This window comes from Leucopleurus acutus (genome assembly GCF_964270905.1).
Source record: "Leucopleurus acutus genome assembly, chromosome: 9".
In the NCBI taxonomy this organism is placed as follows: domain Eukaryota; kingdom Metazoa; phylum Chordata; class Mammalia; order Artiodactyla; family Delphinidae; genus Leucopleurus; species Leucopleurus acutus.
In genome coordinates, this window is record NC_139144.1 from 4706057 (window position 1) to 4730554 (window position 24498).

A 24498-nucleotide genomic window follows, 5' to 3' on the forward strand; every position below is an offset into this window, starting at 1 on the left:
AAGCAAACTTCGGAACAAAAAATAACCATGGGTAAAGAAGTACATTACATAATGATAGAGACAGTCTTCTAAGAAGACCTAACAATCTTAACAAAAGAACAGAACAATACATGAGGCGAAACTGATAGAGCTGAAGGGAGAAATGGACAAATTCACTATGAAAGTTGGAGATTTAACAGCCCTATTTCAGTAAGTGATACTGCAACCCGGCAGAGTATCAGTGGGTATACAAGCGACCTGAACAGCACTGTCAGGCAACATGATGGGATTGACATTTATAGAATACTTCAGGAAAGAGCAGAATACACATTCTTTTCAAGCCCACACAAAGCATTCATCAAGATAGACCATATCCTGGGACATAAAACACATCTTAACACATTTTAAAATATAGGAACCTTACAAAGTACGTTCTTGGACCATAATGGAATTAAACTAAAAATCAGTAACAGAAAATAGCTGCAAAATCCCCAAATAGTTGGAAATTAAACAATGCACTTCTAAATAAGTAATGGGTCCCAATAAAGTCACATGGGAAAGTAAAACAAATTTTCAACTAAATTAAAGTGAAAACACAACTTATCAAAATTTGTGAATACAGCAGAAGCTGTGCATAGAGGGAAGTTTGTAACATTAATGCATTTTTGGAAAAGAAGAGACATCTAAAATTATAGTGTAACCTCCCAGGAAAATAAATAAAGGAGGGCAAATTAAGCTTGAAAGCAAGCAGAAGAAATTAAATAATAAAGATTACAGTGGAAAGTAATGGAACTGATAAACAAGTTCAGGGCTTAGGATCGAAGGTCAATATACAAAAGTCAATTGTTTTTCTGTAAAACAGAAGTGAATAATTCGAATTTAAAATTAAACAGAACACAATATAATTTATAATAGTATACAAAATGACAAGCAGAAATTTAACAAAATATGTGCAGGATTTGTTTGCATAAAAATGGAAGACAAGATGAAAGGAGTCAAAAAAGATCTACATAAACAGTGAGATTTCATATGTATGGATTAGAAGACTCAGTGCTGTTGAGCTATCAAGTCCTCCCACCTTGATTCATAACTTCCATGAAACCCCAGTCAAAAGCCCAGCAAGTTATTTTGTAGATATCAGAAAAGTTATTTTAAATTTCTGTGATAAGGCAAAGGACCTAGAATAGCCAAAAAATAGTGAAGAACAACAATGTTGCAGGACTCACCATCCATTGCAAGGTTTGCCATAAAGCTACAGAAATTAAGACCGTGTGGTATTGGTGAAAGAATAGACAAATCAATAAATGGAACAGAAGAGAGAGTCCAGAAATAGACCCACAGTAAAGTCAACAGATTTTTAACAAAAGTGCAACCTGATTCAGTGAACAAAAGACAATCTTTGCTGGAAAATTTGAACATCCATATGCCAACAAATGAACACAGAATTAGACTTTTCACCTTACACAAAAATTAACTAACTATGGATCATAAGCATAAAAATAAATGCAAAACTGTAACACTATAGAAAACACTGGGAAAAAATTATGTGATCTAGGGTTTAGAAATGAGTTTTTAGATATAACACCAAAAACATGATCAATAAGAGAAATAATCGCCAAGTTTAACTTAATTGAAATCAAAAACATTTTCTTTGTGAAAACACTGTTTTGAGAATGCAAAGACAAGATGGAGACTAGGAAAAAGTATTTGTAAACCACATAATCTGATAAAGTACTTGTATCCCAAATATACAAATAACTCTTAAAACTCAACATAAAGAGAACAAGCAAAATTTTTTTTGAAAAAAAAAAATCACAGACACATCAGAAAAGAAGATATACAGATGGCAAAAAGCATATAAATAGTTTCTCAAAATTATTTGTCATTAAGGAATTTGAAATTAACACAATAGTGAGACAGCACTATATACCTATTACAATGGCTAAAATCTGTAAAACTGTTGCTATCAATTTTCTGTGAGGACGCAGACCAACAGAAACTCCTATTTATTGCTGGTGGAAATGTAAAATGAACAAGCACTTCTGAAAATAGTTTATCAGTTCTTACAAAGCTAAACAGAGTCTTACAATGTAGTCCAGGAATCATACTCCTAGGTATCTATTCAACAGTTTGAAAGATTATGTTCATACAAAATCCTGCACGTAAATATTCCATTCATAATCCCACCAAGCTATACGAAATCAAAATGCCTTTCAATAGGCATGAGGATAAACAAAACATGGTAATCCCAAAATTGAATACTAAACAGCTGTAGACAGGACTGATCTATCAACCCACGTAAAATCATGGATGAATATTAAAAGCTTATTGTTGAGTGAAAGAAGCCAGTCTGAAAAGGCTACACACTATATGATCCCAAATCATATAGTATCAAAATATAGTCAGTGAAAAGATCAGTAAATTAACTCTACTATGATTTTTTTAAATGGTTTAAAAAAATAAGATAAAATTCTTTAAAAAAAAATCAATGGTTGCCACTGGACAACAGATAAAGCACATGGGATATTTTATTGGAATGAAATGATTCTGTATTTTACTGGTGGACACATGAAACTATATATTTATCAAAACTCTTAGAAATTAACAACAGGAATGATAAAACTCATCTCATATATATATATATTCCAGCCTCCATTAGCTGAATTCCAGCTTTTGTCACACATTTGATCTTCGTTGGCCCTTACAACCATTCCATGAGATGAGTGTAATTATTCCCATATATAAAACATTTAAGAGATCAGGAGATCCAGGAGGTAAAACAGAATTTGAAAAATAATATCACTGCATCACAGATGTATGAAATAACATTGGAGGTAAGGGAGAGGTGTTGACCTAGGTAACCATGGAAATGAGTGGAGTCTGAATACCAAACACAACAAAGAACTGCACAAAAGCACTGTTAGCTAGTTGATAAGAATGTTTGTGACAGGAGTCTGGGTTAGCAATTCTGATACTTTTATCCATGTGTAATGGAATTAAACAGTTATGTAAATAGATAGCAGATGGTTGGGGCCAGGTTGCTCACTGTTGAAGCGGGAGCTACAAATCAGCAAGGGGAGGAGGCCAGAATGAGCCATGTGGTGGTGGATTGATTTGGAGTCATTTGTATAAACTCGTGTTTAGCTTAATATGGATACAGCTGGTTACATACGAAAATATTTAAAGATCTGTGTCAGTTGCACTGTCAGCTGAAAAAGACTAGAATCAACTAGATCCCAGTAGCAAGGAGCAACACAGCACCCAGGTCTTGGATTCTAATACCACTGTCCAATAGAAGGAAGCAGGGCTCCTGGGAGAAATGCTGATTCTACATCTGGGGCAGGAAACATAGGAGACAAGCCTGGAGCATCCTGTATTGCCTTAGGATAAAGAAGTGTTCAAAAAAAAAATGATCATGGAAATATATTGCAGAGACACAGAAAACAACTGAAAGCTCCTAGTAGCAAAAGCTGGACACTTATAACACAAAGTGTAAAGTAAGTATCGATGGGTCCACATTCATATAACTCAGTCACTGAGTGCATAAATAGTGAGAGAGAATAGACACATCTCCCATGCAGAAGAATTCCGAATAATTGATGTAGGTGTTTCACCCTCAACACTTCACTCTTTAGGTGTGAGCTGCACATTGTGACTTTCTTCCAAAGGTTACAAAATGAGAAAGGGGGAAACTACAGTGGAGAAATATGAGCAATGCCATCTCAGCCAGGAGGTCAAGGTTACCAGGTTACCATCCACTTTGCTAATTCATGCTGCTAGCATGTCCTCTTGACAAGATGTGGTGAGAATGACAGTTTACCTCCACTGTCTTCTGGTAAAACCAGTAACTCTAATCTAATCATGAGAAACATATCAAACAAATCCATTTGAGAGACAGTCTACAGCACACCTGAGCAATACTCCTCAAACTGTCATGGTTGTCAAAAATAAGAAGCTTCTGAGAAATTGCCCAAGAGGAGGCTAGGAAGACATAGAGAGTAAATGCAATATGGCATCCTGGATGAGATCTTGGGACATTTAAAGGATATTGGGTAAAAACTAAGGAGATCTGGATAAAGTATTGGCTTTAGCTAATAATATTAATGTTGGTTCATTAATTGTGACAAATGTGGATAATAATATAAGATGTCAATACTGAGGGACACGAGGTGTAGTTATATGGGAACGCTTTTGCTATCTTCTCAACTTTTCTATAAACCTAAAACATTTAAAACTACATTTATTACAAAATCAATGAAGGAAATCACAAAAGAAAATATTGATAGATTTGACTGAATAATACTGGAATCATGGGGGCATAGAATACGTAATAAATGGAATTAAAATATACATAACTGAGGAAAAATACATTGACAAATATGGTACCATTTTGTCATAAAATTATCAAAGTTATTTTTAAATTATTATGAGATTATAGAGCTATTACACGAATTGAGACAAAGTTTCTGAAAATAAATATAAAAATATTAAATATTATATTATATTTAAATATTTATATAAATATTATATATATAAATATAAATATAAATAATATTATATTTAAATATTAAATATTATATTATAAATATAATATTAATATAAATTAAAATTTTCATCATATTCATATAGTTGCCTAAGCAATTTTATATTAAAGTGTCTGACTAAAGTTTTTGACATACTATGATTGTTACATAATAAAAGATGCTCGTTGGGTCTTCCCTGATGGCACAGTGGTTAAGAATCTGCCTGCCAATGCTGGGTACACGGGTTTGAGCTCTGGTCTGGGAAGATCCCACATGCCGTGGAGTAACTAAGCCCGTGTGCCACACTATTGAGCTTGTGTTCTAGAGCCCACGAGCCATAACTACTGAATCCCATGTGCTTAGAGCCCATGCTCCAAGAGGAGCAACAAGAGGAGACACCACAATGAGAAGCCCACGCACCACAATGAAGAGTAGCCCCTGCTCGCCACAACTGGAGAAAGACCACTCACAGCAATGAACACCCAATGCAGCCAAAAATAAATAAATAAACAAATAAAGATGTTTGTTGAAGCATTACTTTTTTTTTTTTTTTCGGTACACGAGTCTCTCACTGTTGTGGCCTCTTCCATTGCGGAGCACAGGCTCTGGATGTGCAGGCTCAGTGGCCATGACTCACGGTCACAGCCACTCCATGACATGTGGGATCTTCCCGGACCGGGGCACGAAACCATGTCCCCTGCATTGGCAGGCGGACTCTCAACCACTGCGCCACCAGGGAAGCCTGAAGCATTACTTTTAATGATGAAATCTTGGGACACCATCTAAAAATAAGAAATCTTTTAGGAAATTTTACTAAATCTATGTGATACTCTATTTTACTCATTAAATAGCCTACACACATTTCTGCATAACAAAGGAAAATGTTCAAAGTCCAAAATGGTTATAATCAAATCTCAAGATATGTAAATGATCCCAAATATGTAAAAAAGAATGAAATAGGGCTTCCCTGGTGGCGCAGTGGTTGAGAGCCCGCCTGCCGATGCAGGGGACATGGGTTCGTGCCCCGATCCGGGAAGATCCCACATGCCGCGGAGCGGCTGGGCCCGTGAGCCATGGCCGCTGAGCCTGCGCGTCCGGAGCCTGTGCTCTGCAATGGGAGAGAGGCCCGCGTACCACAAAAAAAAAAAAAAAAAAAGAATGAAATATTTATTATTTTAGCATGGGTTCTCTTAGGAGGTTTGAATTTTGAGTGATGAATATTTTCTTATTTATAATTTGTTGATTTGCCACTAGTTATCATGTACTATTTTGTAACGGGAAAAAATGTACTGAAAATAAATAATCTCTACTCACTGAGTTGAAATATAGCCATAGGCCTGCCTCTATGAATAATAGATTTTGTCGATGAAATTTTCAACAGAATCTTTTTTCCTAAAATGACTTATTTTTCTCCTGAAAGATCAGATGTCCTGCCAGATGTAGAATGAATGGTGAATTGCAAAAGCCCCACCCCGGGTCCACCAAATCAGAGCTCTGAAGGAAGGAAGGATTTCTCCTGGCATCTCTCTGCTCCCCCACGAGTGTCTCATTATCTTTTTTAACCAGAGCTCTCCTGAGCCCCAAGTGGGTTCATTCTCAAACCTACAAACTCTAGAATCAACCCTGCATCTAGGACAGAATTTTAAAGTAAGTTTAAAAAAATAGTAAAGACAATATTGGTGATACCATGAAATTGGAAAGGTCCCCAAGATTAGAAAGGATGGTGACCTTTGACCTGGGCCTTCAAGGGAAAATACAGTTGGGATGTTAGTTGGGGAAAATGAGTGTGAAGGATGAGGTTGTTTCATTTTTTAGCATATACACGTCTTGGGTGCCCATTTATTCAAAGACAAATTATTCAGAACATCCTGCATCCAAGACTTTCTGCTGGCATTGGGAGTTATAACAATACCCAAGTCAGACCATGTTCACCTGCCCTTAGAGGACCTGACTCAAATGTATAAGATAGACCAAAAAATGTATAGTGATAAATAGAAAAATGTCAAGATGGAATAAATTGTAAAAGGTTATAATATGTTACAAATTCAAAGTAAAGAGCTAGAGGAAACAGAGGATTTGAAAATAAAGGAAAAAGTAATAATTGAGGGAACAGTTCACCAGAGTAGGTTTGGGAAGTAGCAGGCTAGTTGATGTTTAGCTGTCTCTCTGAGAGGGAGAAAATCTCTGATTTGTAGCATTTGTCAATTTCCATGGTATAAATATCCCATGACACCTCAAAGCATAGATCATTGTAAAATGCACAAAATAACTTGGAGGTGATGAATGAAGAGAGTTTATTATTATTGTTTTTAATTGATCTAATTGTCAGTTTATATAACTGAATTTTTAAGGATGACTGTGTTTACAGCTGGATGATAAAACTTTTAAAAATGTAGTAATCAGCTCTCCTGAGGTGGTACAAACCAACTCCGACACAACACCGAGACGTAATGCATATGTGTCAATTGCATTGCCTACTTTGGAATAACTAGACCTCAGTATGCTAAAAAAATAAATAAATAAAATAACAATAAAAAGAAGAGGGCTCTGGAGAAGATAGAATAGGAAATTTGGCTAGGGTCAAGTTGAACATCTTGAATATCAGTCGCAGGAGGATGGGACCAGTTCTGCAGCTCCTGGGGAGCCACTGCAGGTGTGTGTGTGTGTGTGTATGTCTGTGCTTTAAGCAACAGTGACATAGATGCTAAAATTATGGGTTAACATTTACAGTGAATTGGAATAGGGCAACTTTGGAGGAAGGGAGATCAACTAGGAACCTTCATCGCTCTTCAGAGAAGAAGACGCAGAGCAGAAACAAGGATGGCCAGCAGTCGCAGGCCATGAGAATCACTGCTCTGTGCTCTGCAGTCAACCCTGGGCATTGACAAACGTTTAAGTAAAATACTTAAAGAAAAGTGCAATTCTCCAAGTGCAAAAGCCACCAGAGCTGAAGAGAAAAGGTGAAACTAGGGCTATAGGGAATCTACACAGTAAAATAAAACATTCCTGAGCTAGTATGCTGTTCCTTTTATTTTCATATTCCTTTTAGGATACGTTTAATCTGTTCATCTCAATGCTGTTGGTGAGTTAGCATTAAAAAGGGGGGAGGTGCTGTTTAAACTTCACTATGTCTAACAACTCATCAGGGTAATTTTTAATATAGTTTCTAACTCCAGGATTCATAGGAAAGGAGGAAAGATGTGTAAATTTATTAAAAGACTCTTTTATAACTTTACAAAAGTAAGGACTAGCTCCATTTTTCTATGTAGCTTTGTTAATGAATGAATGTTCTCTCTCCAGAAGTCAGAATAGAGTCACCAATTTTCAGCCTCAGGGTTTGAACTGTAATTAAAATGCAAATGCATTAGCTTAATATAATAGCTGGAAGAAATCTGAAAGATCAATCTCATTGAACCATTTTATTTCATAGATGAAAAATCTGAGACAGAGTGGTTGGTGACATTCAGCTGATGAATGGAGACAGCACAGCACAGACAGAGGCCTGTGAGGAGGAACCCAGAGATCCCTGCGCTCAGCTAGGACAGGCAGGCTGGGCAGAACCTGTCCCTCAGTGTACATCCAAGTGGGTGTCAGGGGGCCGCGGGGTGCCAGGATCCCAAGTAAGGCCTGTCCACTGGCACAGCCGATGTCATAGTTGCTATTATGATTGATGCTATCGTTGTCTTGAAAAGAAATATCTTTGAAAACATGATTTTGTTAATATTTCTGAACTGAATATAAACTTTACCCAGAAAGACCTCATATAATGTTATGGACTAAATGGCTATCAAAGTTTGCGATTCATTTCATCATTCTGGACCCCAGTTACCTATAAAATGAGGAAAATAGTAGCCTTCGTGGGGTTAATCTGACGATTATACTGGATCATATACATAAACTGCAGGCCGCCGTGCCTGACATAGCTACTCACCACATGCACTTGGAAATTGAACAGAGGATGCCAAATTGTGTGGCTTCCCAATGACAGCTAAGGGTTGATGGTGCTTACCTGTAATCAGAACTGCAGACTCAGCAAAGCTCAGGGTTGTTTGAGAATTTAAGAAACATCAGCTCCCAGTCCCCCAATTTTATAAATGAAAATTACTATTTTCTAGGAGTCGTTAAGTGACTCACCTAAGGACCCTCAGTGAGGGCAGCCCTCACGGGGCCATCCCCAAGGGGCCAGGAGAAGTGCCTTCTCAGGCACACTTGGGGCCCTTCCAGAAACTCATCCTCACAGCAGATTATCTGGGGTATGGGCACTTAGCTCTCTTTAATAGAGACTCGTGTTAATATCAGACTGAGAACAGTTGAGAACTTTCTAGAGTCACTGCATGACCTGGCTCCTGTGTACTCAGTTTCATTTGGTCATGACTCAGTGTTTAATCTGACAATTTCCCCCACTTTATCCCCTGTTTTACTCCTCAGGTTTGAGTCTGTACCATCTCATGTTGTTCACCTCTGTCTCTAGTCATTTACAGTGTACTGAAACTCACCCCTGATAACCTGGGATTTTTTTTAACTCTTTGAAGATAGGTTCAATTGTATCCTCCATGCCTTAAGCCAAATAAGGGAATTATTGTATATTTGGAATTTAATTAAATTTTATAAACCTTCTTGAGCATCTGTGAATGCCAGGCACGAGGTCTGCTGCTAGAGATATATTGGTAGTAAGAAGTGCTCTTTTCACCAAGAATATTCACTCCAATGGGGAGAGGGTGGAACAGAAAGCAAACAAGCATGACAGCTCAGTCATTTCTAGGAAGGCACACAAAATGCATAGAAAACACAGAGCACTTAACGATGAGCGAACATGATTTATTAAGGGACCTGAAGTCCATCTGAGGAAGCGAAGGCTGTGAATCATGAAAATATTCTTGTCTTGTTTTTTTGTTTGTTTTTGGTTTTAGTCATGTTTAACTGCTTAGCTAAGTTTGGCTTAATCCAAAAGCAATAGGAAATATTGAACGTTTTTGATAAGGAAAGTGGCATGATTGAATGGTTACATAGAACACTATGGAATTCAGGTCTGAGAGCAGATTCTAGAAATTGGAGGATCAATCATGGACCTATGAGAACAGTTCCAGGGAGAAATGACAAAGGTCTATTCGACAGGGAGACATAAAGTAAGTCAGCCAATAAATATCATTGTGCAATTCCAAGTTAAAATGTAACATTAACTAATATGCCTCATTTTCATAAAATTATCATTTATCAAGGGGTTGGAGATATTGTAATTCCTCTGATTTCTAATATTTTTCTCTCCACTATTAGGAGCCTAGTGGTAAGTTCACTTTCGCAGGGCACACAGTCTCACCAAGGACAGGAGTCTACCTTGATCCATGATGTTAAATGTCCAGCCAACCATAAGATGACAAGAGGCAGTGTGCACTTCGATGAGGTTAAAAGGACAGAATTTACCAGGACAGCCCTCTGGGTGAGAGAAATCCTCAGAATTCACATTCAAAAGATCCAAATGTGCGACAGCCATAGAGTTCAGCCTTCCTAAACAGTTGCATCATCTTCAAATTAGGGTTCAGCCAAATGCTCTATCTAGTTTTTGAGATTGCTAATAAAAAGCCATAAAGATGTAAGTAACTTGCAAACAATGCATCCTGTAAATTCAGTAAATGCTACACAATACCTAAAAGTGGGCAGTACTGATAGGCCTTCTAGAATCACTACCTTCTTCAGGAAAGACACTGGTGAGTTCCCAGGTTTTTTCCTTACTGAATTTTTTCTCTGTACCGCCTTCAATGTTCACTCTGCTGGCTAGTTTTTCTTCTCACCTGCTGATTTTGTTCTCAGAGAGTGATGTGTGTGAAAAACAACTTGGCATTTTTCCCCTTGGGAAGAGTCTGGCACACAAGCAAATAGAACTTTCTGTTTCAATTCCTAATACGTATTTGAAGAAATGGTGGAGAAAGTTAAAAAAAAAAAAGTAACAGAAAAACTTTTTCCAGCAAAGACAAGATAGATCCTGCTGTAATTGAAAAGTGCTGGACTGAGGGTCATGTGTATGGACTCAGCCAGGATCTCAGGAAAATTTCCATGCAAAGCCTGCCAGGAGCTCTGTTTATTCTGTGGACAGGACAGGGTCAAGGGGAAGCCTCGAGCCAAGAGACAGGGTCAGCTGTGGGAGGTCACTGAGCTTCCAGGGGACCTGTTAAGTCATAGAAGACCCAGTGTGTGTGTGGGAGGGGAGAGGGGGAGCGAGAGAAAGGGGAGGGGGGAGGGGGAGAGAGGTAGAGAGGGGGAGAAAGAACGGGAGAGAGGGGGAGGGTGGGAAAGGGGGAGAGGGGGAGAGAGAGGAGGTGGAACAGATTCAGTAGAGGAGAAATACGTGGACAGGGAATTAATATTCCAAACACTCAGGCTGGGGCTTTCTATTGTGGTTCTCTCACAGAAGGTAAATGCAGGTACCTGTTCCATCCTTGGGTCACACTGACATAATGCAAAAGAGGCTACAAATGCTGTGGAATTCAAGCCACTTAAGCACAAGCATGGTCTTCTGGTCACCAGATGTTTTGAAAGCACAATTTAGAATCAGGCACAAGCCAGGTGGTGGAGCTGTGAAGTAAATACAGTTAGGGTCAACTTTGTGGGTCTTCATTTCTTTGGTGGACAATCGTTGCTTCCTTCTACTCAATCCGATTCTTCACAACTCCACATAACCCAAGATGTACTACCTCATTTTAAATGTGTTAGTGGCTTTCGTCCATCTGAACAAAAATAAAAATTCCTTTCCTTGATCCTCAAGGTCCTCTATGTCTGGCATATGCCTGGGAGTGAAACGGCCACCAACCCCATACCTATGCATGAACTGTTAATCAAGTTGGTCAAAGCATCTCCATCTCCGCCGGGGAGGTGAGGCTGTAGCTGGTCTTGCTGGTGGATTCAGATTTTGAGTGGAAAGATCAGAAATGACAATCCCAAAGGCTCAACCTGAAAAGACCTGAAAAGCCTGGTCTTGTTCAGTGGACGGCCAGGAGATCAATCCCCCTGAAGGGGAGAGGGAAGTTGAGGAGAGATAATTCTAGAGAGTAACAGTGCTTTTGGAAAGTTGGATTTAGCTATCGAGTTTGGGCTCATTTTTGTACAAAATAAATGTACTTGGAGAGAGTGGGCTGTACAATGGTGAAGGTTAATCAGGGAGCAGTAGGAAGGATAGATGAAAGAGAAAGCTAATGAAAACAGAGATATTTGGGGAGCTTATTTAAAATATAACAAGAAGTGTAGAGTAATGGAGATATATTATTTGCATTTAAAAGACCAAATTATTTGCATTTAAAAGACCTTGGTTCAAGTCTCATCCATGTGGCTTGGCAAGTAACTTAATTAAATATACAATGGAAACATTTTCCTCCCAGATTTATAAAAGTATTTTGGAAATGTGTGAACATGTTTTATAAAATGTCAAGAATTATTAATAAGGAAGTGGTGATATTCTTTCATTCAATGGAACAAACTAGTAGGCTCTTGAAACTGTTTTTTTTTAGATTTTCCAATATTTCTTTAAAGGACTGAACTCCTATCACTTTTTCCAGCATTTTCCATAAGCAAAGGCTGCTTCTGTGTGCCTTCATGATCTGTGTTTATTCATTGTCCCTGCTGGTGTTTAAATATTCTTACCCCCTATATGACAAACCTGCTTTTCATCTTTTGAACACACAGTTATGATGCTGAGTTAAGATAATTTCCTGTGTACAGAGTGTTTATTAAGAAATCCCAAGTATCTTAACATTTTCAGCACAGACCAAATATCCTTGTTTTGGCTTAATGAAATTAGTCCAGCATGCTCTACTTCCTGGAGTTATCAGGTTATCTGTAAAGCAGCTCCCTTACAGATTTCGATGAGTCCTGACCATGAATTCCCTAAGAGACTGCAGGGAAATACTTCTACATTATTGCCTGAAGCTAATTTATTCATTACATTAAGTAAGGTCCACTCGGTCATCCATCCACTCTCCATGGACCTCTCCATCCTCTTCCTTCAGAATCAGACTTTGGACTCCTTGCTAGCTGATGACCATTCAAGTCCTTGACTTTGGTGCATGGGTATGGATCAACTTTAGCTCTTCTTGCTCTCCTACCACTCTCCCAGCCAATAACTCACCAACATTATGTTGTTTCTTTCTTCAAAACCATTCCAAAAAGTTCTTTTCCATTCATGTCACCATCTGAGTTCTGCAGATATTTATAATTTATTGAAGAGAATAATGATTCGTCCTAGTATATATCATCACTGCCTTCAAGTGTTGACAAGCACTTTGGCATTTGATCTTCACGACCACTCTGAGGTTCAGAATATGTTATCATTAAACCTATTTCACAGATAAGGGATTATGAAATTGAGACCCAGAAATTTAAGAAACTTGCTGATAGTTCAGAATCTCTGGCTTCAGCAAAGGTGTCTTTCCACAAACCACTAGGAAAAAAAATGAACTTATATGCTCTTTTTTGTTTTACTTTTCAGCTCGAATTTTATTTTAATATAATGGATTTTATTTAATTTTTAATTGGAGAATACAAGGATCAGAGTCAATGTCATACTACATCTCAGTAGATCTCTTGTTTCAGAATCACTCAGATTTGCCAATGCTGGAGACCTCGGACATCTCCTGGCTCAGTCTTCTGACCACTGAAGGAATGCTGTCTGCAAAGAGGGAAAAGTCCATTCTTCCCTCCTCTGTTTGAATGTCCCTAGCTTGGGGAAAACGATTAATCCCTTTACAGTGGGACTCATCCAATGTAGAATGGCCCTGTTTCCTTGTGCTTCGTTTCTCAGGTGTGACAAAGAACACATGTACCTTTTCTGTTACATGACAGTATTTTGAAGTCATGTAACAGAAATAGAAAAGTGATTTCCTAACAAATATTCCTTGGTTAGATGGCTTACTATAACCAGTTGACAAGTTCAACATTCAAAAAGAATGAATTGTGGGCATCCTGAGGTTGACTGAAGCTATGATTTCCAGGTAAGCTCTTGAGTTTCTCATCAGGCAGCACCAAGAGAAGGCTTTTCAAAAGAAAAATGTATTCTATGGATGAAGGACTTCCATACTTACTGAATTAAGATGATTATTACAATATTGTATGGTTTCTTAATAACTTAGTGTTAAAGGATTGCACTATTGAAGAAAATGGGTGCTTCTTAGACACTAGGGGTGTATTTCCCACCCACAGTTTTCATTTTTAAAAGCATATGGACCTCACAAGCCCTCACTGAGAAGAGGCAGTGAACTTGTCAGGAAGTTAGAGTCTGTGAAAAATCTTATTATCACACTCAGGCTGATACAGAGACCTGGGAAGATGACTCAGCTTTGCCACAGTCTTACAGAGTTAAATTCAGGGCTTTGCTGTATACAGTATACCATGTAGTTGTCTTCCTTTTATCTAGGAAACATCACTAATTCTATTGTTACTCCCAGTTTCGTAAGACAAATGGTGTTGTTACTAGTGGATGTTGTATCACACATTATACATGAATGGGGACACACAGGTACATGTAGGTAATGTCCAGAAAACTATTCTAAATAGCTCTCCCAGAGACATACTACATCAATCCGATCCTAACGATACATAAGGGTGATTAAAGACATCAGCAACCAAGTGAAGCTAATGTAACTGACCACATGCTCCCTGGCCTTGTATCACCCCAACATTCACAGTGAGGAGTGGTCCAAGCCCATGTAGGGCTTAGCCTGCACCCAGGCCCTGAGATCATTTTCCATACCACTTTATTAAGGAAATGGATGTGACTCACTTTTTTTTTCTTCACATGGACAATAAATTATGTATATTATTACATATCACAATTAAGTTTAAAAAAAGAGCATCCATCATTTACTTAGCAAATATTATGCCTCAGGTATTGAATTAGGTAATGTGAATTTATTTTTTTGTTTATTTAACAATCACAACAGTCCTATGCTATCCATATGCTTTTACAGTATGGCATGGATATAGAGTTGAAATCACAAATTTATTGATAAAACACAAACTTGTTTCCTTCAACTCATTTAGACACTAACTATAAACCCTCACCTTGATAGTTTGGTGACAAAGTCAATTTTAAATACTGTTGATATCATTTTTCTTCCCTAGGGTCACATAATAACACCTATAGCTTAGGTAATATTATATGAGGAAGGTAGAGGGAAAATACATGTTTTTCAGGACATCATGCTCATCTTACTGTGTAAAAGATACTGAAGAAGTATGAAGGAATTGGTCCTTACAGAAGTATGGGTAAGGCTAAGGAAGCAAGCAAGAGATGGAGAGGCACCCAGAGGTCATCAAGAGAGGGGAGAACCAAGCATCCTGCGGGCCTATCTCTTCCTGGAGGTAAGCCAAGGAAATATGATCCAAGTCTCCAAATTCACTGAACAAAAGAAATTTTGCCTCTCCTAGGCTTATGAAAACATCACCATCACCAGTAAAAACACATACACAAAATCAAAATACCAAATTCCCTCTCATTTCATCCAGGTTCAATGAACATAAATTCTTTAATTGGAATCTTTAAAAAACAAATGAGGTACAGTCTATTTCTCTGGACTCCATTTCTTCTTTAGGTTCTGCTGCCAAAATGTCCCCTAGTGCAGTAAGCAAGAGGACCTCAGCTGAAGGGAAAGCAAAGTACAGGTAGAAGGAATACAGAGTGATATATTAAGTTATCCATGAGGCACATGCAGAATTGTGAATTTTATGAAAGATATTAAGAAGAAAAGAAAGTTGTGTGCCATTAATTGCAGAAGAATTCATTAAGGTCATACTGGGTGATTGATCCTCAGAATATATTATTATTATTATTATTATTTTAACATCCTTATTGGAGTATAATTGCTTTACAATGGTGTGTTAGTTTCTGCTGTATAACAAAGTGAATCGGCTATACATACATCCCCATAACCCCTCCCTCTGGCGTCTCCCTCCCACCCTTCTTATCCCACATCTCTAGGTGGTCACAAAGCACCAAGCTGATCTCCCTGTGCAATGGGGCTGTTTCCTGCCAGCTATCTATTTTACATTTGGTAGTGTATATATGTCCATGCCACTCTCTCACTTTGTCCCAGCTTACAATTCCCATCCCCGTGTCTCAAGTCCATTCTCTACATCTGGGTCTTTATTCCTGTCCTGTCCCTAGGTTCTTCAGAAACTTTTTCTTTTTTTTTTAGATTACATATATATGTGTTAGCATATGGTATTTGTTTTTCTCTTGCTGACTTACCTCACTCTGAATGACAGACTCTAAGTCCATCCACCTCATTACAAATAACTAAATTTCGTTTCATTTTATGGTTGGATAACATTCCATTGTATATATCTGTCACACCTTCTTTACCCATTCATCTTTCAATGGACACTTAGGTTGCTTCCATGTACAGGCTATTGTAAATGAAGTTGCAATGAACACTGTGGTACATGACTCTTTTTGAATTATGATTTTCTCAGGGTATATGCCCAGTAGTGGGATTGCTGGGTCATATGATAGTTCTATTTTTAGCTTTTTAAGGAACCTCCATACTGTTCTCCATAGTGGATGTATCAATTTACATTCCCACTAACAGTGCAAGAGTGGTCTATTTTCACCACACCCTGTCCAACATTTATTGTTTGAAGAATTTTTGATAATGACCATTCTGACAGATGTGAGGTGAAACCACATTGTAGTTTTGATTTGCATTTCTCTAATGATTAGTGATGTTGAGCATTCTTTCATTTGCTTGTTGGCAATCTGTACATCTTCTTTGGAGAAATGTCTTTTTACGTCTTCTGCCCATTTTGGGATTGGGTTGTTTGTTTTTTTGATATTGAGTTGCATGAGCTGCTTGTAAATTTTGGAGTTAAGTCATTTGTCACTTGCTTTATTTGCAAATGTTTTCTCCCATTCAGAGGGTTGTCTTTTTGTCTTGTTTATGTTTTCATTTGTTGTGCAAAAGCTTTTAAGTTTCATTAGGTCCCAGTTGTTTATTTTTGTTTTTATTTCCTTTTCTGTAGGAGGTGGGGCAAAAAGGATCTTGCTGTGATTTATGTTATAGAGTGTTCGCCTAAGTTTTCCTTTAAGAGTTTTATAGTGTCTGGCCTTACATTTAGGTCTTTAATCCATTTTGAGTTTATTTTTGTATATGGTGTTAGGGAGCGTTCTAAATTCAATCTTTTACCTGTAGCTGTCCAATTTTCCCACACTATTTATTGAAGAGGCTGTCTTTTCTCCATTGTATATTCTTTCCCCCTTTGTCAAAGATATGGTGACCATAAGTGCATGGGTTTATCTCTGAGCCTTCTATCCTGTTCCATTGATCTATATTTCTGTTTTTGTGCCAGTACCATACTGTCTTGATTACTGCAGCTTTGTAGTATTGTCTGAAATCCAGGAGCCTAATTCCTCCAGCTCCGTTTTTCTTTCTCAAGATTGCTTTGGCTATTCAGGGTCCTTTGTTATTCCACAAAAATTGTGAAAATTTTTGTTCTAGTTCTGTGAAAAATGCTATTGGTAGTTTGATAGGGATTGCATTGAATATGTTGATTGCTTTGAGTAGTATAGTCATTTTCACAATGTTGATTCTTCCATCCAAGTACATAGTATATCTATCCATCTGTTTATATCATCTTTAATTCCTTTCATCAGTGTCTTATAGTTTTCTGCCTACAGGTCTTTTGTCTCCTTAGGTAGGTTTATTCCTAGGTATTTTATTCTTTTTGTTGCAATGGTAAATGGAAGTGTTTCCTTCATTTCTCTTTCAGATTTTTCATCATTAGTGTATAGGAATGCAAGAGATTTCTGTTCATTAATTTTGTATCCTGCTAGTTTACCAAATTCATTGATTAGTTCTAGTAGTATTCTGGTAACATATTTAGGATTCTCTTTGTATAGTATCATGTCATCTGCAAACACTGACAGCTTTACTTCTTTTTTTCCGATTTGGATTTTGTTGAGGATTTTTGCATCTATGTTCATCAGTGATGTTGACCTGTAGTTTTCTTTCTTTGTGACATCTTTGTCCGGTTTTGGTATCAGGGTGCTGGTGGCCTTGTAGAATGAGTTTGGGAGTGTTCCTCCCTCTGTTATATTTTGGAAGTGTTTGAGAAGGATAGGTGTTAGCTCTTCTCTAAATGTTTGATAGAATTCTCCTGTGAAGCCATCTGGTACTGGGCTTTTGTTTGTTGGAAGATTTTTAACCACAGTCTCAATTTCAGTGCTTGTGATTGGTCTGTTTATATTTTCTATTTTTTCCTGGTTCAGTCTTGGAAGGTTGTGTTTTTCTAAGAATTTTTTCATTTCTTCCAGGTTGTCCATTTTTTGACATATAGTTACTTGTAGTAATCTCTCACGATCCTTTGTATTTCTGCAATGTCAGTTGTTAGTTCTCATTTTTCATTTCTAATTCTATTGATTAGAGTCTTGACCCTTTTTCTCTTGATGAGTCTTGCTAATGGTTTATCAATTTTTTTATCTTCTGAAAGAACAAATTTTTACTTTTGTTGATCTTTGCTATTGTTTCCTTCACTTCTTTTTCATTTATTTCTGACCTGATCTTTATGGTTTCTTTCCTTCTGCTAACTTTGGTTTTTTTTTGTTCTTCTTTCTCTAATTGCTTTAGGTGTAAGGTTAGGTTGTTTGTTTGAGATGTTTCTTGTTTCTTGAGTTAGAATTCTATTGCTATAAACTTCCCTCTTAGAACTGCTTTTGCTGCATCCCATAGGTTTTATGTCATCGTGTTTTCATTGTCAGTTTTTTCTAGGTATTTTTTGACTTCCTCTTTGAGTTCTCCAGTGATCTCTTGGTTCTTTAGTAGTATCTTGTTTAGCATCCATGTGTTTGTATTTTTCACAGATTTTTTTCCCTGTAATTGATATCTAATCTCATAGCGTTGTGGTCGGAAAAGGTACTTGATATGATTTCAATTTTCTTAAATCTACCAAGGCTTGATCTGTGACCCAAGATATGATCTCTTCTGGAGAATGTTCTATGAGCACATGAGAAGAAAGTGTTTTCTGTTGTTTTTGGATGGAATGTCCTATAAAGATCAATTAAGTCCATCTTGTTTAATATATCATTTAAAGACTGTGCTTCCAGGCTTCCCTGGTGGTGCAGTGATTGAGAGTCTGCCTGCCGATGCAGGAGACATGGGTTCATGCCCTGGTCTGGGACGATCCCACATGCCGCAGAGCGGCTGGGCCCGTGAGCCATGGCCGCCGAGCCTGCACGTCCAGAGCCTGTGCTATGCAATGGGAGAGGCCACAACAGTGAGAGGCCCGCCTACTGCAAAAAAAAAAAAGACTGTGCTTCCTTATTTATTTTCATTTTGGATGGTCTCTCCATTGGTGAAAGTGGGGTGTTAAAGTTCCTTACTATCACTGTGTTACTGTCGACTTCCACTTTTATGGCTGTTCTTAGCATTTGCCTTATGTATTGAGGTGCTCCTAGGTTGGGTGCATAAATACTTACAATTGTTATATCTTCTTCTTGGGTTGATCCCTTGATCATTATGTAGTGTCCTTCTTTGTCTCTTGTAATAGTCTTTATTTTAAAGTCTATTTGTCTTATGTGAGAATTGCTACTCCAGCTTTCTTTTGATTTCCATTTGCATGGAATATCTTTTTCCATCCCCTTACTTTCAGTGTATATGTGTCCCTAGGTCTGAAGTTGGTCTCTAGTAGACAACATATATATGGTGTTGTATCCATTCTGCCAGTCTATGTCTTCTCATTAGAGCATTTAATTCATTTACATTTAAGGTTGTTATTGACATGTATGTTCCTATTACCATTTTTTAATTGTTTTGTGTTGATTATAGTAGGTCTTTTCCTTCTCTTGTGTTTCCTGCCTAGAGAAGTTCCTTTAGTATTTGTTGTTGAGCTGGTTTGGTGGTGCTGAATTCTCTTAGGCTCTGCTTGTCTTTAAAATTTCAATTTCTCTATCGAATCTGAATGATTTCCTTGCTGGGTAGAGTTACCTTGGTTGTAGGTTTTTCCTTTTCATCAGTTTAAATGTGTCTTGCCACTTCCTTCTGGCTTGCAGAGTTTCTGCTGAAAGATCAGCTGTTAAACTTACGGTGATTCCCTTGTATGCAATTTGCTGTTTTTCCCTTGCTGCTTTTAATGTTCTTTGTTTGTATTTAATTTTTGATAGTTAGATTAATATGTGTCTTGGAGTGTTTCTCCTTGGATTTATCCTATATGGGACTCTCTGTGCTTCCTGGACTTGATTGACTATTTCCTTTTCCATACCAGGGAAGTTTTCAACTATAAGCTCTTCAAATATTTTCTCATTCTTTTATTTTTTTTTCTATTCTTCTTCTAGCATGCCTATAATTTAAATGTTGGTGCATTGAATATTGTCACAGAGGTCTCTGTGATTGTCCTCAATTCTTTTCATTCTTTTTCTTTGTTCTGCTTTGCTGTACTTATTTCCACTATTTTATCTTCCAGGTCACTTATCCATTCTTCTGCCTCAGTTATTTTGCTATTGATTCCTTCTAGGGAATATTTAGTTTCATTAATTGTGTTGTTCATCATTGTTTGTTTGGTTTTTAGTTCTTTAGGCCCTTGTTAAAGGCTTCTTGTATTTTCTCAATTCTATTTCCAAGTTTTGGATCATCTTTACTATCATTATCCTGAATTCTTTCTCAGGTAGATGCCTATTTCCTCTTCATTTGTTTGGTCTGGTGGGTTTTTGCTTTGCTCCTTCATCTGCTGTGTTTTTCTCTGTCTTCTCATTTTGCTTAACTTACTGTGTTTGGGGTCTCCTTTTCACAGGCAACAGGTTTGTAGTTCCCGTTGTTTTTGGTGTCTGTCCCCAGTGACTACAGTTGGTTCAGTGGGTTGTGTAGGCTTCCTGGTCGAGGGGACCTGTGCCTGTGTTCTGGTGGATGAGGCTGGATCTTGTCTTTCTAGTGGGCAGGACCACATTTGGTGGTGTGTTTTGGGGTGTCCGTGAACTTATTATAATTTTAAGCCGACTTTCTGCTAATGGGTAAGGTTGTATTCCTGTCTTGCTAGTTATGTGGCATAGGGTGTCTAGCACTGTAGCTTGCTGGTGTATGAGTGGAGCTGGGTCTTAGCATTGAGATGGAAATCTCTGGGAGAGTTTTCATCATTTGATATTACGTGGAGCTGGGAGGTCTCTGGTGGACCAGTGTCCTGAACTCGGCTCTCCCACCTCAGAGGCTCAGGCCTGACTCCTGGCCAGAGCACCAATACCCTGTCAGCCAGAGAACTCAGAAGAAAAGGGTTAAAAAGAAAGAAAGAAAGAAAATAATAACAAAATAAAGTTATTAAAATAAAAATCTATTATTAAAAATAAAAATCATAAAAAATCATAAAAGAAAGAAAGGAGAGCAACCAAACCAAAAAACAAATCCAGCAATGATAACAAGTGCCAAAAACTATTAAAATAAATAAATAAATAGATAAAATGGAGAGACCGAGCCTTAGAACAAAAGGTAAAAGCAAATCCATGCAGACAAAATCACCCAAAGAAGCATACACATACACCCACAAAAAGAGAAAAATGAAAAAATATATATAGAGGAAGAGAGCAGCCAAACCAATAAACAAATCTACCAATGATAATAAACTTTAAATACTAAACTAAGATAAACAGAAAACCAGAAACAAATTAGATGCAGAAAGCAAACCCCAAGTCTACAGTTGCTCCCAAATCCAGTGCCTCAATTTGGGATGATTCGTTGTCTATTCAGGTATTCCACAGATGTAAGGTACATCAAGTTGATTGTGGAGATTTAATCAGCTGCTCCTGAGGCTGCATGGAAAAATTTCCCTTTGTCTTCTTCGTTTGCACAGCTCCTGGGGCTCAGCTTTGGATTTGTCCCTGCCTCTGCATGTAGGTCGCCTAAGGGCCTCTGTTCCCTGCCCAGACAGTATGGGGTTAAAGATGCAGCTGATTAGGGAGCTCTGGCTCACTCAAGCCAGGGTGAGGGAGGGGTACGGGATGCAGGGCGAGCCTGCAGCAGCAGATGCCGGTATGACGTTGTACTAGCCTGAGGCATGCCCTGTGGTCTCCCAGGGAAGGTGTCCCTGGATCACGGGACCCTGGCAGTAGCGAGCTGCACAGGCTCCTGGGAGGGGATGTGTGGATAGTGACCAGTGCTTTCACACAGGCTTCTTTGTGGTTGCAGCAGCAGCCTTAACATCTCATGCCCACATCTGGTGTCGGCACTGATAGCCGCAGCTCGCATCCGTTTCTGGACTCTTCTAGGCAGTGTTCTAAATCCCCTCTCCTCACGCACCCTGAAACAATTGTATCTTACCTCTCTGGCAGTTCCAGACTTTTTCCCAGACTCCCTCCTGGCTAGCTGTGGTGCACTGGCCCCGTTCAAGCTGTGTTCAGGCAGCCAACCCCAGTCCTCTCCCTGGGGTCTGACCTCCGAAGCCCAAGCCTCAGGTCCCAGCCCCCACCCGCCCTGGCGTTTGAGTAGACAAGCCTCTCAGTCTGGTGAGTGCTGGTTAGCACTGATCCTCTGTGCGGGAATGTCTCCGCTTTGCCCTCTACACCCCTATTGCTGCGTTCTCCACCGTGGCTCTGAAGCGTCCCTCCACCACCCCTGTCTCCACCAGTGAAGGGGTTTCCTAGTGTGTGGAAATATTTCCTCCTTTACAGCTCCCTCCCAGAGGGGCAGGTTGCATCCCTATTCTTTTGTCTCTTTTTTTTTTCTTTTGCCCTCCCCAGGTACATGGGAATTTCTTGCCTTTTGGGAAGTCTGAGGTCTTCTGCCAGCATTCAGTAGGTGTTCTGTAGGAGTTGTTCCACATGTGGTTGTATTTCTGAAGTATTTATGGGGAGGAAGGTGATCTCCACATCTTACTCCTCTGCCGTCTTGAAGGTCTCCTTCAAAATATATTCTTAAACATCATTTCCATTCATCCTCAAAAAGCCCTGAAAGACATACACAATCATCTATATTTACAGGGAAGGAACCTAAGTTCAGAGATGTTGCCTAATGTCCAATGTCACATAATTTGACTGTCTGACTCTTTATAGAAAATGAGGCATTCACAATCTCAAGTCACCAGCTTTCATCTAGTATCAAGAAGAAAGACATGCTGGAGAGACTGAGAGAAAATACAAATATATCTAGATATTATCTAATTTATATTGGCTAGATTTTTGTAAGTGGATAAACTAAAATGGCTCACCAGGGGAATATTAAAATTGCCTGGACTTGACTACACCAAAACCAGAGCAAATCTAGAGACAGTCTGAAAGACTTCATCCAAAGGCCACCATAGGTGATGACTTTTTAGGTGCAGCCCTAAAGGCTCAATCCATAGAAGAAATGCTTGTTTAAAAAACTTCATTAAATGATAAACTTCTGTGAAGACAATACAAAAAGAATGAGAAGATAAACAGAGACTGGAGAAAATTTTTGCAAAAGACAAAACGAATAAAGGAATGCTATTCAAAATTTACAAAGAACTCTTAAAGCTCAATAATAAGGAAATGAAAAACCTAATGAACAAATCGGTCAAAGGGCTTAGCAGACAACTAAGCAAAGAAGATCTACAGATGACAAATAAGCATATGAAAAGATGTTCATCAGGGAAATACAAATTAAAACAGCAATGAGACACCACTACACACCTATCAGAATTCCCAAAATCCAAAACACTGACACCAAATGCTGACGATGTGGAGCAGCAGGAACCCTCATTGCTGGTGGGAATGCTAACTGGTGCAGCCATTTTGGAAGACAGTTTGGAAGTTTCTTACAAAACTAAATATAACTAAATATAAATATGAGCTATCAAGCCACAAAAAGACATGACAGAACCGTAATTGCATATTAGTAAGTGAAAGAAGCTAATCTGAAAAGATACATACTATATGATTCCAACTATATGACATTCTGGAAAAGGCAAATCTATGGAGACAGTTAAAAGATCAGTGGTTGCCAGGGGTTGGGGAGTGGAAGGGTGGAGTACAGAGAACTTTTAGGGGAAGAAACATACTGTGTGATGCCATAATGATGGATACATGCCATCATACAATTGTCCAAACCCACAGATTGTACAACACCAAAAGGGAACTATAATGTAAACTACAGACTTTGTAGATTCTGATGTATCAATGTAGGTTCATAAACTGCAGCAAATATGTCACTCTGGTGCCTGATATTATAATGAGGTAGGCTAAGTGTGTATGCGGGCAGGAAGTGTATGGGAAATCTGTGTACCTACCCCTCCATTTTTCTGTGAACTTAAAAGTGCCATAAACACAGAAGGTCAAGGAAAGAAGGAAGGAAGGAAAGGAAGCAAGGAAGAAGGAAAGAAAGAAAGAAAGAAAGAAAGAAAGAAAGAAAGAAAGAAAGTTAGGAAGGAAGAACGAAAGAAAGAACGAAAGAAAGAAAGAAAAGAGGGAGGAGGGAGGAAGCAAGGAGTAAGAAAGAGAGAGAGAGAGGGAGGGAGGAAAAAAGGGTCAATTGGATTAGCCTGTGTCTGCATTTGAGTCTAGCATCTATTGAATTATTTATTTATCATGAATCAACTTCTCAAAAAAGTTCATTGAGCACCCACTGTGTCCTAAGTTCCTAGGTACCATTTCAGGTAATCAGCATGCAAATATAATGCATCTACCCAGCATCTGTTACAACAGATGCTGTAAAATTTAGTGCCTATTTTCCTTTCAACTTCTACTTAAGTCAAATTCAGCTTCTTAATATATTTTTAAGTCCCAATACAATTGCTGCAATGTCAGCTCCTCATAAAAGTAAATTTAACATGTATAATCAAGTATTAAAAACACATATAAAACACACTCCAACAATATTTCAAGGTGCAAAGCCTCAATAAAAAATTAATTTACAGAGCTTTAATTAAGATGTTACCTTCACTATACACATCCAATCTCATTCTCTCCAGTTAAGATCTATCTTCCTTTTTTAGAAAATATAATGCCACTGTATAAGTCTTGCTCTGCCATAAAAAAACATTATGTATATGTATCAAGTGGTTAAACAACAGAAACACA